The sequence below is a fragment of the Saccopteryx leptura genome, chromosome 10, assembly GCF_036850995.1.
Source record: "Saccopteryx leptura isolate mSacLep1 chromosome 10, mSacLep1_pri_phased_curated, whole genome shotgun sequence".
Taxonomy (NCBI): domain Eukaryota; kingdom Metazoa; phylum Chordata; class Mammalia; order Chiroptera; family Emballonuridae; genus Saccopteryx; species Saccopteryx leptura.
This window is the reverse complement of record NC_089512.1, coordinates 22,076,341-22,095,085: the sequence shown is the minus strand read 5'-3', so window position 1 is coordinate 22,095,085 and position 18,745 is coordinate 22,076,341. Positions and strand designations below refer to the sequence as shown.

At 40.2% G+C, this 18,745-nt stretch overlaps 1 protein-coding gene and 1 non-coding gene across 2 annotated transcripts in view; one reads left to right on the top strand and one right to left on the bottom strand.

Annotated features, from left to right (window-relative positions):
- RBMS3 (RNA binding motif single stranded interacting protein 3) overlaps nucleotides 1–18,745 on the top strand; it is a 1,408,740-nt gene that overhangs the window by 313,851 nt on the left and 1,076,144 nt on the right. The gene's annotated exons all lie outside the window — the stretch shown is intronic.
- LOC136382697 (small nucleolar RNA SNORA42/SNORA80 family) lies at nucleotides 9,333–9,465 on the bottom strand. Its single transcript, XR_010747318.1, has one exon. It is a non-coding gene; the product is annotated as a small nucleolar RNA SNORA42/SNORA80 family (small nucleolar RNA).

Below are 18,745 nucleotides of genomic sequence, written 5' to 3'. Positions count from 1 at the left end.
AAAGGCATCATCTGGAATGTTTCTAGTAGTAATATCTGTAATAGCCCTAACCTGGAATTTATCCAAATTCCTGCACAAATTTCACAATGCAAATCAATGATCTATAAGTCTAGGCTGAAACATGGCTAAATCTCACAATACTATATTGAATGAAAGAAGCCAGTCTCCAAAAACTACATATCCTATGATTTAATTTATTCAAAGTACAGAGACAGAGAAAACTAATTTTTAATTAGAAGCCATGTGTTGGCAGGGTAATAAATGGAAGGGGGTAAGAGGGAGACACTTGGTTCTTGCTTAGGATGTTGGCTACCTGGTGTATTCAGTTTGTAAACATTTATCAAGTTATATACTTAGGATGTCTGTACTTTATTTTATGTTATATTTCATAAAACTCTTCTTTCCCCCAAGCTCTAGTGTATGTTTTCACCTATCCTTCACCTTGCTTTTCTATACTTCCCTATATCACCTGCCATTCTTTTTACATCACTATTATTATTAGCTCTCCCTTGTGATTTGGGATTCTCCAGTCCATAAGCCCAAGGAGCCCTGTGCTAGAGTAAGCTCTTCTCTGTCCTCCTCTCTGCCCAGCCACGCCTTACATATCTAAGCAGAGCACTCTCTACAGCCTTAGTCTCAGCCTCCTAAAAGCTCCCTTAGGCTATAGGTTTTGTGGGTTGACTGACACTACCCATTATTAAAGTCTTAAAGATTGAGAGAGAGATGTAGCAAGCAAGTTCATTCTATGAGCAAAGCCAGAAGTTATTCCCAAATAACTCCATGCTTTCAGTCCCCATAATTTTCTTAGAATTTCCTCATAGTCTTACTTAAGTTTACCAGTTTCTTTCCTGCTTCCATCCCTCTTTTCCTCTTGTTTCCTTTCCTTTGATCAAGAATTTGAATGGCTATTATGAACTAGACAATGGGCTAAGTGTTGAATATACAAAAAATAAAAAGCCCTAAAGTTAAGCTTCAGTCACCTTCCCTTTAAGGATGGACCGGGACACAAAGATGATTAGCTGCCAACTTCCTTTATTACTAGACAGTCTTCTCTTGGGAACACATGCTAAAAATAAAATTACTCCTGTTATCCCCGTTTGAGAAAATGGTCACTTAAGGAATATATTCAAAGGACAATGTCTTCGTGTGCAAAAGACATAAAATTGCTCTCAGTAGGGAAGACAGCACATAGGATATTAAAAGTTAAGGTAAACAAAGATTATTGCTTTAATTCAGTGTTAGCTGGAGTCCCTGAGTTCCTTAAGATATAGAGAAGGAATCAATATTTCCTGACTTTGTCAGAATGGATTTCAGTACCTAGGTCATGGTCTTAAGTCCAAAGCTTTTCTTAAACATTGTTATCTCTGTTCCTATTAGGTGGGAATGGGAATTTTTACTCTCTGTCCTGGGGTTAACACAAATGTGGAACTTCTCTTTGATCCTCCCTCTAAGGAAACTATACTAACCAAGAATTTTTATTCTATTTAAGGGTCATGAGGAAGGGTCACATTGGATACCATAAAGCAAATACCTAGAGTATGCTAATAAAATTCTGTTAAATTATTTTTCTCACCACCACCATCATCATGTAGCATCTGCAGCACGTTGCTCAGCATCCTCCTGGCTTCTCTGTGGGCCGAGCTGAAATCTGCTCCTGGTCTCATGGTGAGAATTTTATCACTCACCTTTTGTGATCTTGGTTTCCGCAAAGCCATATGCCCACAGGCTTGCACACCTACACCAGTGGTGTTGTTTTCCCAAAGAAAGATGTTTTCCTTCTTACATGGAGTCTTGCTGCCCACTCTTGGTAATACATTGTCACATTCAAACCTAGAATAGTACCAGGTGCAACTTCGGAGACAGTTTTCTTGATCCCAGTTTATTTCCATTATCCAAAAGCATCAGCCTCGTCAAACATCCTTGAAGGAAACAGAAGCTGACTTTGCTTAAAAAAAAAAGACCTGGGCCTGACCTGTGGTGGCGCAGTGGGATAAAGTGTCGACCTGGAACACTGAGGTCGCCGGTTCGAAACCTTGGGCTTGCCTGGTCAAGGCACATATGGGAGTTGATGCTTCCTGCTCCTCCCCCCTTCTCTCTCTCTCTGTCTCTCTCACTCCTCTCTCTCTAAAAAATAAATAAATAAAATATTAAAAAAAAAAAAAAAGACCTGGCCCAAATTTTCTTAAGGATCATTAGAGCCATAAGAGTCAGTGGAGAAATATCCAAAAATTGCTGATAAACGTGAGATGGAATGACTTTCTTCTTCATGTAGTCTGGGGAGTGATTTGGGGTTTCTGCATTTCCAGTTGCCTCTTCTTGAGAGGCACCTTTTCCTAGAAATGTTCTCCTTCATCCTTTGCATGTTTGGTTATAAACAACCCAGAGAAATCTTTTAAGGTGAGCTACAGAAATGTAATCATTGTCTACCATTATTTCTTCTAGTACCTCTTTATTGCTCTAATGACACAGTTATTTCAAGGCAGTAAGACTTGATTTTGTGTGACGATCTTTCCTACTAAGCTGTGAATAATTGTTATTATTTTTAATCGAATGTGTTGGAGTGACATTTGTTTATAAAACCATACAGGTTTCAAGTGTACAGCTCAACAAAACATCGTCTGCACACGGCACTGTGTACCCATTGCCCAAAGTAAAGTCTCTTTCTGTCCCCATTCCCTGCCTCCACCGACCCCCCAGCCCCACCTCCCTTCCGTCTGGCTATCAGCACACTGTTACCTGTGTCTTTGTGTTTTGTATATATTTTTTGTTTAATCCTTTCACCTTCTTTCATCCAGTCCCCAACAGCTCTCCTCTCCAACAACTGTCAGTTCCACGTATCCATACCTCTATTTCTATTTTGTTTGTCAGTTTATTCTGTTCACTAGATTCCACATATAAGCATATTACATGTCTTCCTCTGATTGGCTTATTTCACTTAGCATAATAATTATTTAAGATTTGGGACAATGCCTGGTCATAGCATTTGTTCAGAAGTAACACTTGTTTCTTTTTTTATAAATTTATTTTTTATTTTATTTTTTTAAATTAATTTTAATGGGGTGACATTAATCAATCAGGGTACATAGATTCAGAGAAAACATCTCCAGGTGTTTCTTAATGTGATTGGTAAAAAAGGATTTGATGATAAGTAACAGGCAGTCGTGTTGATTGATATGTAAGTTTGTCCAACATGTTCATGTTTTGAAATGATTAGATACAAGCTTTCTTACAATTAAAAAAATGAGCAATATATAAATATCTTAAGGTAAAATCTAAGAATGTGCCTAGCTATCTTTATGCAAGAAATAGATGAGATTGTGGCTTCAAGCACTGCTGTCTACTATGTTATTAGGAAAGACTGCAAGTACAATGATGTTACAAAGATATTTCCCCCATGTTTAAGACAAAAAAAAAAAAAAAAAAAAAAAAAAAAAAGAAATCATGGATGTAGAAGGGTACTGTTAGATTTGTAAGGGAGGACAAACTTTTCCTCTATTATCTTAGGTTCTGTGGCTGGGCTTGAGAATTAAACTAACAAAATAGACATTAATAGGAGAAAAGCATACCAGTTTTGTTTGGTGTTAATATTTTTACATGGATGAAACCTTTATTGAAATGATGATCTTAAGAAGTGAGTAGGCCTGAGAGCTTATATGCCATTTTAACAAGAACAAGAAGAAGAAGAAAAAAAAGATAAATTATGGTGATAGGACAAGACCATAGAGAAAGGGGTTTGGGCTAGGGGCGATAAATATGGGAAAGTTGTTGGCCCTGGCCGGTTGGCTCAGCCATAGAGCGTCGGCCTGGCGTGCGGGGGACCCGGGTTTGATTCCCGGCCAGGGCACATAGGAGAGGCGCCCATTTGCTTCTCCACCCCCCCTCCTTCCTCTCTGTCTCTCTCTTCCCCTCCCGCAGCCAAGGCTCCATTGGAGCAAAGATAGCCCGGGCGCTGGGGATGGCTCCTTGGCCGCTGCCACAGGCGCTGGAGTGGCTCTGGTCTCGGCAGAGCGACGCCCAGGAGGGGCAGAGCGTCGCCCCCTGGTGGGCAGAGCGTCGCCCCTGGTGGGCGTGCCGGGTGGATCCCGGATCCCGGTCGGGCGCATGCGGGAGTCTGTCTGACTGTCTCTCCCCGTTTCCAGCTTCAGAAAAATACAAAAAATAAAAATAAAAATATGGGAAAGTTGTTAGGAAATATATGGAAGAGACTCATGGGAGATGAGGATTATTTTAGTAGGTTTGTTTGTACAAATTCTCCTTGACTTCAATTGCTCGTCTTGGGCAAAAAGAATGTTCTCTTCCTGGTGTAGAGATAGCACTTTGCTCACAGGAAACTTTACGAGCTGCTTTAAGGTGGAAAGGGGGAAGTCAGAGTGCCTGTTCCTGTATCTGCAGTTTCTCAAGTGCCTTCAACTCAAACAATCAGTATTCCAAAGTGGCATATTTTAGGGTGGCATGATCTGATCTCTTCAGATTGTAGTTTCAGTTTTGATAAAGCTGGTCTCTGTTAAAAGTAAATGCTTAAAGACCAACATTTCCCAGGCAGAGATACAAGAAGGAATGCAAACTCTGAGGCCTGGGGCTTGCAAAAGAGGGACGCTCAAATAGTGGTAGAGGTTTCCTCGTGCTAATACTTTCTAAATTAACTTTATGAATGTGTGTGTTCAAGTTCTAGTTCCAAGTTTCTTAAGTTTGAATGACCTACCTGAATTCTGTTTCCCATAAATCTGCTATTTTTCATACAAAATGCAAACTTTTTCAGTAAAGTATATTTAACATTAGAGGGGGTGAAAATGCATGATTCGCAATTCCTAGCAAAAACTTCTCAAAAACATTTGCTAAATAGGGAGGAATTATAACCCTGGGATGATGATATTCCCAGAACTTTTTACCTGAATGTCTTATTTTTAGCTGAGCTCACCTTCTTTCAGATTCCTAAAGAATGATCTATCTTGACAGTCCCAATTCCTTTGTGAAATACACCATTTATGTTTCTCATTATGCCTTATTTATTCTCCTCCCAACACAAACTCTTAATTATCTGTTTGTCTGCATTTCCCAGTAGACTGTGAGTTCTGCCAGACCTGGTATCTGATAGATACTCCACCAAAGCAAATTGTTGAATGACTGGATGTTTGCTTCATTTTCCAAATCAGAATCTTAACTTCTCTTGGGAGAGAGGGGAAATGACAAGGTTTGTCCATCAACAGCCTTCTCTGGTCCCACAGGGGAGTTATTTTTAATAGTACCTTGCAATTATTAAGTACTAAATATGTATTAATTAGTATAATCGCCACAGCTACCATATCAAGGAGTACTTTTATTATCCCCATTTCGTAGATGAGGAAACTAAAACTGAGAGAGATTAGGCAGTATGCCAACACCAAACAGCCACAAGTGGTAAATCTGGGGTTCAGACCCAGGCAGTCTAATTTCAGACTCTAGTTGTTAACTGACATGCTTTACTACTTCCAAGTTTCAACCAAAATTTTCCCGTCAGGCTGTGCAAATGTGTGTTTGTGTGAATGGTGCGTTTCATCACAATTGAAGAAGTTAAAGGACCTATAACTTTTAGGAACTCTAGTCCGATGCCCTCATTGGATATGATTAAATACTCTTTCTCCAGAAGGAATAAAGGACTTATTTAGCCAACTATATGTAGATTTATGGATTCATTGCATCGAATCCAGCATTATATGTAGTTTGCCATCCTTAAGTAGCCTAACCCCCTGAACCACGTGACATTTTTAGTGCTTAGAAACCCCTGACTCCTATGCCTCCCTCCTCCTCAACCTTCTATGAATTGTTTGCTGTGTTTCTTTCTGCCTGGCAAGGTAATAAACTCAACAACTACCCCTCTGCATTCCCTCTCCTCCCCCCTTCCTTTTCCTCCTCTTCCTCCTCCTCCCTCTTAAGCTCCTGTGGTCTTAGATTCAGTTTTTGATAGAGTGCAGTGCTGTGGGAAATATTCCTAAGGCTATTCACCATTAGATCCCGAACTCCAGATTTAGCAATTTTACTTTTTTCAATCTCAATTAAATAATGAGACAAATCTTACTTCGCTTTTGAAATATCCACAAACCCTTATAGATGAAGACATAGAGATAATTATGTAAATCAGTGACAAGATGACATAAGATAATGTTGTAAAAAAAGGCAGCGTCCAAGTTCTGCTTAGGAGTTTACAACAATAAGAAGCAGGTCAGCAGGATTTTGCCTAATGGCAGCCCCTTGGGGGCCTGTCCTCAAGGGAAAGGACTCAGAATTAGTTTAGAAATGGCTTCTAAATCATTTCTACTCCAGGGTGTAGTGGTGCTGAGGATATCTGAAAATAGGTTATTATCTTAGGTTAAAATGTGCCTCTGACCCCAACGTATCCCTCAAATCATAACCCCCAAATTATGTGGTTATTGCAGCTATTTTCAGAGCTAACTTTTCATGCATAAGCTTCCACTGAATTCTTTCCTCAATAATTGAAAATTCTATGCTTGAGAGCCTGTGTTCTTCTTAAGGTGCACGCCACCCGTTATATATTATAGAAAGTCAAGTTTGTTTGTGTGTGTGTGAGAGAGAAGACAGTCATGTAGAACCACGTGTATGTCTGCGTACAAATACATAGTATAGATTTCCACATTCTGTACAAAAGTATTCATATTAAAAAGAAGAAAAATAGGGAAAGTGGTTATGTAACTCCACTCTGCATATTCTATAGAGGCTTTGCTTGTGTGTTTTTCTCTGTAGATCTGAATGAATTATCTTGTGATTGGCATTCAAAGTTATTTTGAACTGTTTGAATGAACCAGCGAGGAAAGAAGAGGGGGAACAAAGACAAGGGGGTATGTATAGTCCGTGATTTTATGGGCAACCAGAAGTAAGCTTTAAAGGTTTTTCTCTTATTTGGGATGTCAACGGAAATGGTGCCCTTTACAATTTACGTACTATTCTTTGAAGCTGGTATTTCAGAGATTTCTTTTTTTCTGCTCTAAATTGGGTAATTTATAAATGATCGCTCCCAAAGGAAGTCTTAAAATCAAAGAAAAAAAATATGCTGCTTGAAAATTGATTTGTCCCTAGTAATTTTTTTTAGCCTAAATATTTTGCATGTAATTCATTTTCAAATAATTTTGTGATAATGACTTGATTTTAAAATTTGTATGCTAAAAGTCAGGAATATGCAAATAATGGACCTGGGAGGAATAAACTTGATAAGAAGGTGTCTTGGAGAAATGTTCAGCTGTATCTTTTGTATCATGAAAGTGGATCCTTACTTCCAATTACACTTCTATACTTCAATTCTAGTATTTGGGTTGAGGTGGGAAAAGAGAAACAATAAATTCAATCCGGGCCTCCCGTCGTCTGGATGGCTGCGAGGTCAGATTTAATTCTCAAGGCAATCCTGAGAGGAAGGGGGAGCCTGATTTTACAGACGGAGACGAGGAGGCAATGAGATACTGGGTCATTGGGCAGATTCACAATAAATTAAAACAGAAGTCAGTGGCTCCTTCAGTCTTCTCCCGCTGGGTAACCAGTTCTCCCACTTGAATGGACATCAGCATCACCTGGAGGGCTTGTTAAATACCTATCGCTGGGCCAAGCCTTAGACTTTTCCATTCAGTAGGTTGGTAGTGGGTTTGAGAATGTGGATTTCTAACAAGTCCCCAGGTGATGTTGATGTAGCCCGTCTTGAGGCCACACTTTGAGCACCAGTGCCCCCTATACTATAGACTATATAGATTCTTTAAGCCCATGTCATTCATACTGTGTTCATAAAAAAAGTGACGACTCAGTGCCTGAGCCAAACCTTGAAAATCCATGGCCTGCTGTGCTTTATTCTCCTCCAGTGCACTGCCTGTGCCCTTGACAAGGAGGGGGTGTGCCTGCGGGGGCTCCAAGCTGCAGGGTAAACAACAGGCTTCTTCAAGACCTGCCGGGTTTTCTCGACGGTAAACAGTCGAACGTGCTATTTTTATATGAAAACAAACACACAGCGGCCTCATGGAGGAGAATACAGATGCACGTGGATTTCCGAGATAAAACTCGACTTCAAAGGCAGTTTGCCAGCATGGTCGACTGCTTTAGGCTAGGCTTCGAGTCTCAGAGGGTACACGCTGGCTCTCCTCTGGCGATCATCGGATTTAGTTAAGAAAAGAGAAAAGGTTCATTTACATCGATATTAAATACCTTCCTGAGACAAGAGTTTCTATCTCTGAATTTAGATTCTCATCTCCTCCCTGACCTTAGAGTGAGCATTCCTCAGGGGGTTGGACTTCAGGACCAAGTACATCGACCTTTTTCCGAGGACATGTAGAAGAAATTCCAGCATTAGAAATGACATTTCTGTCCAACACTGGATGCCATAAACTTCAAATTAAAACACCTTTTTTTTTTTTTTGAAGGCAATTGAATATATTTTAAACCTGTTGTCTTCATAGACTCTAGTGTCAGTTCAGGGGGATTTCTTCCTCACTGTTGGTCCTAGAAAATTTTGGATTCATTGCGTGAATACATACATGTACACACACACACACACACACACACACACCAGCAAATATACACTATGCCTAATTCAGACGCCCATTGTCCTAGGCTATATTGGCCATTTGAAGTGATGGTTCTCTTCTCTTTACCCCAAGCATGAGCCTGGGACCCTGTCTTTCAGTCCCCGATTTGGGGTTCTGCTAAGGGCAGAGCACTCACCTCCTCCGGAAAGTTACCTCATCACTGCTTCTGTATGGCCCACAAGATAATGATTTTGTAGTTTCAAATGATGGGAGAAATCCCAAAGAAGGAAATGTTTCAGGACAAATGAAAATGATAAGAAATGAAAATTTCTATGATAAGAAATACATTTTTCATAAATAAAATTTCATTGGAACACAGCCCTTCTTATCTAATTTCTTCCTGTCCCCAGAAGCTTCCGGCTGCTTCCACGTCGCCAGGGCAGCGATGAGTAGCTGTGACAGAGACCCTGTAGCTCAAAAGCCAAAAGACATTTTCCCATTTGGCAGAAAGTGTTCGCAGATTCCTGCTCTAGACTGTATGGGAAGCAGGTGCACTTCTGCCTTTAGGGAACCTCTATGACTTTGATCCAGAAGGAAGCTAGTTCCACCCACAAAACAGTTTCTCTCACCTGTCTGTTCTTGCCCTGTGGAAAGCTTTGGTGGCTAGTAATTGCCTGAATACCTAATAGTTCTTTGTAACAATAAGGGTCCAGGTTCAGAATTCAAGTCTTCTAGAGATGTAGGAGGGAAAAGTACCTGGTGTGTGTGTGTGTGTGTGTGTGTGTGTGTGTGTGTGTATCCTAAATCATCGTCATCATCATCATCATCATTTTCCATTAGGCAACCCACTTCAGTGCTTGCAGCTTCGAGCAAAAGCCAGCCAGTGGTTCAAGGCCACAGTTTGGTCCAGCATGGGGATCTATGAAAGACCCAGGGGGATGGGTCTGCCATAGATCTAAACCTATGCATTTAAATTATTAATATATCAGTACCTATTCTTGCCCTAATTCTTAAAGTCTTTGAAAGAAAAGGCTCTGAGAGAACAGAAATGTATGGGGGGTTTGCCCTTGATCCCATTGATTCAAGAAACTAAAGCTGGTAAAGAGCTTTGTGCCTCTCCCCTGGTGATGATGCTTGTAGTGGCATCAGCTTTTGATTTTTTTCTCCCGTGAGAAGTATACTCACTCGCTCCCATACTCACAGATACATATCTCCGTCCTGCATTCTTTTCAGAAAGCAAAGCCCAAATCAGTGCTTGCATGCAGCTCGTTTCTTATGGAAGATGATCCCAGGAATGGAGAGTTGGGAGAAGAAACAGGAATAGAGGAAAAGCCAAGACAAGGGTACATTTTTTGGTTCCTCTTCCTTTAAAGAAAAAGCTATGTTGAGATAGAATTCATGTAATATATAATTCACCCATTTAAAATGTATGCTTTAATAGGATGTAGTGTATGTATTCAGAGTTGTGAAAGCATCACTACAGTCAATTTTTAGAACATTTTATTATCTCCAAAAAAAAAAAAACCCCAAAACATTGTTCCCATTAGCAGTCACTTGCTTTTTTCCTAACCCTTTCCTGGATCCTGGTAAACAACAGTGTACATTCTGTCTCTACGGATTTTCTTGTCCTGGACATATGTGAGTAGAATCACACAGACAGTTCTTCTTTTAACTTAATATGTTTTCAAAGTTCATGACATAGCATGTATCATACTTTCTATCTTTTTATTGACAAATAACTTTCCCCTGTATCAACAAACCACATTTTATTTATCCATTCACTAGCTAATAGACGATTGAGTCATCTCTAGTTTTTGGCTTTAACGAACAGTGATGTTAGGAACATTAGTGCAATGGACACGTTTTTGTGTAGATGTGTGCTTTCAATTTCCTTGGGTATATTTCTAGGTGTAGGACCGCTGTATCATATGGTAACTCTATGTTTAACCTTTTGAGGAACTGCCACTCTGTTCAACAAAGTGATTTTACATTCCAACTAGCAATTTCTCTGCATCCTTGACAACGGTTGTAACTTACTGTTTTTTAGTTTAGCCATTATAGGGTACGAAGTGGTATTACATTGTGGTTTTGATTTGTCTTTCCCTGATGACTAAGATGTCGGAACATCTTTTGCATGCTTATTGGTCATTTTTATATCTTTCCTCTATTCAGATCCTTTGCCCATTTTTCAATTGAGTTATTTGCTTTTCTAAAGTTGAATAATAAGAGGGCTTTATATATTCTGGGTATAAGTATTTTATCAGATATTTGTTTTGTAAGTATTTTCTCCCATTCTTTACAGTGCATTTTCACTTTCTTGAAACACCAACATTTTAAGTTTTGATGTAGGTCAATCTCTCCATTTTTTTTCAGTCACTTGTGCTTTTGGATGTTAAATAGGAAAAGACTTTGACTAGCCCAAAGTCAGGAAGATGTACTTCTATATTTTTTTTCTAAAAGTTGCATAGTTTTAGATATGATATTTAAGTAGGTTCATGATTCGTTTTGAATTTTTTGTGTATGGTGTGTGAAGAAGGGGATGTTATATGAGTGAGTCTTTGGCATATGCATAGTCTGCTGTCTCAGAACCATTTGTTGACAGGCAATTTTTTCCCCCATTAAATTATCCTGGCATCCTTGTTGAAAGTGAATTGATTGTATATATCAGGGTATATGTATGGAATCTCAGTTGTATTCCCTTGGTTTATATGTCTATCCTTATGCCAATACCATACTGTCTGTATTACTATAGCTTGGTAATAAGTTTTGATATTAAGAAGTATAAGCCATAGACTGAATATTTGTGTTCTGCAAAACTTGTATATTAACTTCTAATGCCCACATCATAGTATTTAGAGGACTAGACTTTGGGAGTTTCTTAGGTCACAAAGCCCTCATAAATCTGATTAATGTCCTTATATAAAAGAGATTCCAGAGAGCTTCGTCACCGTCTTTCCATCATATAAAGACACAATGACAAGAAAGCCATCTGTTGACCAGGAAGTGGGCTTCCCTTAGACATCAAATCTAGAGGTACCTTGATCTTGGGCTTCCCAGCCTGTAGAACTGTGAGAAATTTTTGTTTTTTATAAGCACTCAATTTATAGTATTATGTTATAGCAGCCTGAATGAACTAAGCAAGACTCTGTGAGTTTCTAATGTTATTTGTCTTCTTCCAGATTGCTTTGGCTACTCTGAGACCCTTACATTTCTATATGAATTTTAGAATTAGCTTGTCAATTTCTTCTGCAAAGAAACCAACTAGGATTTGATAGGGATCGTGTTAAGTCTGTAGATTAATTTAGTGAGTACTACTATCTTGATAATATTGTCTTCTGATTCCTGAATATGGATGTTTTCCTACTTGCTGAACTTTTCTTTAATTTTTTTGAACAATGCTCTATCCTTTCCAAAGTATGAAATTTATTTTTATTTCATTAAATTACATTATTCATAGATATTTTTAACTTTTTGATGCTATTTTAAACAGAATATTTTTTTGGGGGGGAGAGCAGTAGGACTTCAAATTGGAGAAATGACTCTAGTTATGGAGAAAAAGATATTAAAAGTGTGACTTTAGTGTGTGTCCCTAAATTTTTAAAAATAATTACGGGACCTTGGCCAAATTCTCAACTTCTCAGAGATTGTGCACCCCGATATATATATATATGTATATATATTTGCAGATACAGAGAGTGTCAGAGAGAGGTACAGATAGGGACAGACAGACAGGAAGGGAGAGACATGAGAAGCATCAATTCTTCCTTGCAGCTCCTTAGTTGTTCATTGATTGTGTTCTGATATGTGCGTTGATGGGTGTATGTGTGTGGGGGGGAAGGGCTACAGCAGAGTGAGTGACTCCTTGCTTAAGCCAGCGACCTTGGGCTTCAAGCCAGTGACCTTTGAAGACAGCGATCATGGGACCCTATGCTTAAGCCACAACTTTGGGTTTCAACCTCCGGCCTCTCCACATCCTAGTCTCATGATAGCGAACCTATGACATGTGTGTAAGCACTGACACGCGTAGCCATTTTTGATGATATGCACCTGCATGCGGCCACATACCAGAGAAGTATGGGGCCGCATGCTGAGAAGGACATTTCATCCTCAGCTCCTGCATGGCCAGGTGCAGCAGCCGAGGATAAAACATTTGCTGTAGTGTAGACACTCTGTTCCCGAGGTCTGTAGGCCAAAACAATAGAACTCTGGCACAGAGCGTCTAGTTCTGGGACTTCCGGTTAGGCCATTAGGGGATCTTTGACCTCACTTCCGGCCAGCAGAATAGAGAGCAGCGGAATGCCAGGGGGTCGCATCTCTGGGGGCCCCGTGATCGCCATTACCAGCAACCACGTAACCACAGCAACTATCATCCAATCTACTGTTCTGGGGTGTGGTGGATTTCTAATTGAACATCATTACTGAGATAAGTGAGGGGGAGGCTCGGAGGTGAGGGCCTGTGCTGTGGGTACCATTTCCCACCATTAGAAATAGCGGCAGCCATCTTAATTTACATAAGATGCAACTTGCAGAATTTCAAGACAGCATCTGGGCTCAGGTGTTTGTCGACTTGAGGTCAAAGCTTGAGAATCTGGAAAGGTGCCGCTTGGAGAATCAAGAGGAGTGCCACTACGAACAGGAAATTTAGAGTGCCTGGAACCGATTATCAGACACTTTTAGCACCCTGAAAAATATAGCAATGGCTTTACTCACAATTTTTCCCTCTATGTACTTCTGTGAGACCTTATTCTCAGCATTAAATAATATCAAAACCAACAAAAGAAACAGATTGACAGATGAAGTTAGTAGCGCTTGCTTGGGCTTGAAGTGTACAAAATACCAAATTTCAATTGAAGATTTAGCCAATGAAATTCAGCAACAAAAAAGTCACTAATAGGCAGGTTAGTTAAAGAATTTCTCCTCCCCCTCACTTATCTTAGTTCACGGCACCCCACACAAGTTAAATAATATCAAGACCAACAAAAGAAACCTACTGACAGATGAACAAAGAAGTCACTAAGCAAGTAAGTTAAATAATTAGTTTTTGGTTTATTAAATACAGTTATATATTACGATTATACATTTTTGTTATTTAAACTATAAATATCATGAAATTATGGTTTTTTTCTCAAAGTGACACACCACCCGAGTTATGCTCGGTGTTTTGGTGAATTTTGACACACCAAGCTCAAGAGATTGCCATCACTGCCGTAGTCCCACACTCTATCCACTGCACAACCGCCTGGTCAGGCCGCACTCCATCATCTTGGAAGTCCCTTCCTGCACCCCTAATTTTATTGGGGAACCATATAGCCAAAAGTCTGACAAACTAAGCTCTTAGATTAAATAGTGGAGGTGAAAAGCTGGAAGATTAATAAAAGGTCAAGTCTGAGAACAAACCCAGGCGGCCGAATCGCTCTGCAAGGGCGCTTTCCCTTAAACAGAATATTTTTAAATTTTGTATTCAAATTGTTCATCACCAGTATTTCAAAATTGTATTTTGTGGGGTTTTTTTTGTACCATGAAAACTTGTTAAACTTGTTTACTAATTCTAATAGTTTTTAGTGAGCTTATTGGAATATTTTCTATATAGTTCATGTCCTCTGCAAATAGAAATACTTTTACTTTTTTCTTTCCAATATGGATGTTGTTTATTTTATTTTAGTACCTGATTGCTGTGTCTAGCACTTCAATTTGGAACAGAAGTAGGGCAAGTGAACTGCCTGCATCTTGTTCCTAGTTTTAGTGGAAAAGCTCTCATTTTCCCACCATTAAGTTTGATTTTAACTGTGGGTTTGTTTGTTTTTATAGATGTCCTTTATTAGGTTGGGAAAGTTGACTCATATTCCTAGTGTGTTAAATCTTTAAATCATGAAAGTGTCTTGAATATTGTTATGCTTTTTTCCTACATCTTTTGGGATGATTGTGTTTGGTTTTTTTTGCCTCTTTTTTCTCTGTTTTTATGGTGTAGTGTAGTAGATTGATTTTTAGATGTTAAACCAACTTTACATTGCAGATGTAAATCCCACTAGGTCATGGTTTGTACTTCTTCTCATATGTTGCTAGATTATTTTGATGGTATTTTGCTGAGGATTGTGGCACCTATATCTGCAACTGATATTGGTCTGAAGTGTGTGTGGGTGTGTGTGTGTGTGTGCGTGCACATGTGCACATGCATTTTGGTGTCAGGATAATAACGTGTCTCATAGAATGAATTAGAAGATATTCTTTCCTCCTCTTCTTGTTTTTTTTTTTTTTTTAAAGAAGAGTTTGTGAAGAATTGGTATTATTGCTTCTTTAAATGTTTAGTATAAATTACCAGTGGAGCAATCTCAAAGGGTACAGCCTTGACTTGATCAGCAATATAGGCCCCTATGGCTAGATTCTGTTATATCTCTCTGAAAGATCAATTGGACTATATTTCATAATTTCTCACTAAGGACTAAAAGAGAGGAGCATTTATCTACTCACCAGCTCCCACCCCTATTATTCAGTGGTTTCTTTGTAAAGTGGTAGCTGCCTCGCACTTTCAGAACTTCCACATCTGAGTGTCAAGTGAGTTCCTACAGGTGTTTCCCGCTGCAGAGTAAATGAGGCTGAGTCACTGAACAGGGGGGCTATCACACAAAATTTCCGGTGGACATTTCCTGGTAGAAGTTTGTTCTTGCATCAAGGGCCAAAGTAAATGGTTGAGTGAAGATGTGAATTAAAGTACAAAAGTGACTCACCTGAGTGCATCCATTGAAGCATTTCAGTCTGCCTGTGCTTTTCATTCTCTGTAATCATTCACGGACTGTAAATGGTCACCCTCCTCCCCCAAATCTACAGAAGACTTAAACATGAAGGTTTGCAGAACAGGCTTCAGCTGCTATTTCTACAATGCATTCTGCAATCTTAATCAATATTCTTCTTCTTTTTCCATCTCTCATTATAGATTTTTCTCACCCCTCATTCAGCACTGCAGTGCAGATAAGTGGCTGACCTGACAGGGTAAACCTGGAACTTTGTCTCTGAGTGATATGATTTCATATTTGCTTTACCTTTGTTGAACCATGGTTTCAGCAACTCCTCATTTACAGTTATTACTCAGCACGAGAGGGCAACGTGATGCCCCTGAGGACCCTCTACATTCCCTATGTATGCTATTCTGTCTTTCATTGTATAGAAGCCACCGTTTCTCCACGTGGTAACAGGATCAATGATAGCTGCCAATATAATAACTCCTTTACGTGCTTGATGTTCTACAGTCATGAAGAGCCTTTACTGAGAAGGTGATAGTTATAGGTTCAGACTCACTGAAATCCAATCCAGCAGAGCCTTGGGTCTTAGGGACAAATAAACAAATTCTCCAAACTGGAATCTAGACACAGTGAGGATTGTCTATCTTACTTGTACTTTTTGTTTTTTCGGCCACTTAATTCAGGCTTTTAGGGGCATAACACCGTATGCATGAGCCATTGCTCCAATACCAAATCCCAATGTTCCAAACTTACCGGATGCTGTACTTGAAGTGGACCTCATTTGGGACTTCAGTGAACCACTCCATCATGTCCTTAGACTAACTGTTCCTTAGTGATATGATTATGGTAGGATCTCAGTGGATTGATCGGGAGATCAAATGCCCATCATTTCACCTCAATTGCCATAAAAAAAGCATCCTTATTTATTGATGATGGGTAGGACATGATGCTGGAAATGAGGTGTTCTGTAAGTCATTGCTCCGTGGTACTGACAGAGAGACTGTAGGTCAGAAAGGCAATCCCATATTTGGAGTAGATATCAATTCCAGCAAGTAAAATTCCAAATAGAAGTTACCTGATAAATCCATCTGCCTATAAGTGGCTGGCTGGTCTCCTCAAGAGAGAGTGTTGTCCTGAGTATTCAGCATCAGACTCTGTTCTTGGCAGGCTGAGCATTCAGTAGTGACCTTGCTAAAATGCACCCCATGCAATGACTGTTTTACCCAGGCATGGCTTTCATTCCTGCCAACATATCAACTCCATTCAAGGGCCCTTTGTGAAAGCTCTGGGAGCAGTGGTTACTTCACAATGAGCTTAAATATGAAGGAACTAAGAGCATGTTTTATACGATCTGCAGTGGCTTCACTCATATGCTCTTCTCCTTCTGATCTTACCTCCTTCATGGCAGCTGACCAATAGGACAAAGCAGTCAGCAATGCCCAGAATTTGATGGTATTCTATACTTCAGGTCAGATCACTTCTTTCTCCGTGTAAGGCAAATGACCCCATGTCCGGTTTTCATTCTTTTTCACTAAAAGGATTTCTTTTCACTACTTTCCTTCAAGGCCAGCAATGACTGGGGTTTCCAGTGTGACACAGTTTCGGCAAGCCCCAATATATAGAGCCAATCCGTCAGAGAAGTAGGCCTGAGTGTTCTCCTCCTTGTCAGTTGAACATAGAATCTATGTCCCCCTGAGGCTATAAGTTATGAGTTGAGTGTGATGTGTCAGTACAACTCAGGTAGGAGCTCCAGGAGTCTGAGCTCCTCTTTATATAAGTTATGTATGCCTTTAAGACCTGCTTGTGCCTGATCCTGAACCTACCATTTCCATCTATGATGGATTCTGCTGTAGCCATCCAACGTTGTGATCTGATGGATCTGATCATACCAGTTCATAATGGGTGATTCCCCACACATAATTACTTGGTGCCACGCAGTCAGGATTTTAAGATGCTATCAGGGCTCCTTAGCATTCCAACACCTGTTTTTCAAATAGTGAGTAGTTTTCTCCTGCAAAAGGCATGGCCATATTCTACAACTGAAGGGCTATCCAGGCTTCCCCAAACTACGGCCCGCGGGCTGCATGCAGCCCCCTGAGGCCATTTATCTGGCCCCCCACCGCACTTCTGGAAGGGCCACCTCTTCCACTGGTGGTCAGTGAGAGGAACACTCTATGTGACGGCCCGCCAACGGTCTGAGGGACAGTGAACTGGCCCTCTGTGTAAAAAGTTTGGGGACCCCTGGACTTGACTCTTCTGTTGAGGCTTGTCAGGGGCTATAAACTATATTCTTAGTCAACATGAATACCTCCAGTGCTGCGAAATCTGTTGGGTGATATGCACTGAATGGCAGGACAGTTTGTCCTGCATCCTGAAACTGCTGTGGAATCTTCCCTTGGTCTCAACGCCACTGAAAACCGGCCCCTTTCAGAGTCACCTCATAGATGACTTAAAACAATATTCCCAAGTGTGATATATAAATATATATAATTGCCGCTAAAATTCAGAGAGACCCACCAAATGCTGTACGTTTTTTTAGAGCTATAGGGTAGAAGGTGTGACAACTTGTTCTTTATTTAGGAGAGGATATCCAACATGCTACAGACTATAGGCATCTATTCTGATCCTAGAAATGTAGTATGGTCTATTAGCTGTGGTCACAGATCTTTGTAGGTCAAGACACTTTGAAAGCCTCTTTGGCTTTGCTTTTGCTCACAATAATTTCATCCATCTTGCCTCTGCCTGTTAAGTAATACCACATGGCCTCTGATATTGTGCAATCCCATTGTCCTTATTGAAGCTATAAATCCCAGTTCTGTGTCAGCATCTCCTACTGTTAACTCTATCTTGCAAGGTATAGCATTAGCAGCTCCTTAAATATACTGCTGTTTCCTCACCCATGTAACTTCCAGGCCACCAGATGACTCCATCCCTTGAGATTATCATCACATCCAGTCTTGGGGTGTTAAAGCTTTTTTTTAATCTTCTACTTAAATCTTCTACTAAAACTACTATAACCCACTTGGCACCAAGTATTAGAGATGGTATAGCTGCATCCCACCTCCCCGGTATGCTGTACTATGTTTTTCTTGTATTTTAAAAATAAATGCTACTTCCTGACCAGGAGGTGGCGCAGTGGATAGAATATCGGCCTGGGATGCTGAGAACCCAGGTTCGAAACCCAAGGTCACTGGCTTGAGTGTGGGCTCATCTGGCTTGAATGCAGGCTCACCAGCTTGAACCCATGGTTGCTGGCTTGAGCCCAAAGGTCACTGGCTTGAAGCTCAAGGTTGCTGGATTGAATCCATGGTTGCTGGCTTGAGCAAGGGGTCATTGGCTCAGTTTGAGCCCCCCAGTCAAGGCACATATGAGAAAGCAATCAATGAACAACAAAGGCACCACAACTATGAGTTGATGCTTCTCATCTCTCTCCCTTCCTGCCTGTCCCTGTCTGCCCTCTGCACTCTAAAAAATAAAAATAAAATAAATGCTACCTTGGGAAACCCGCTT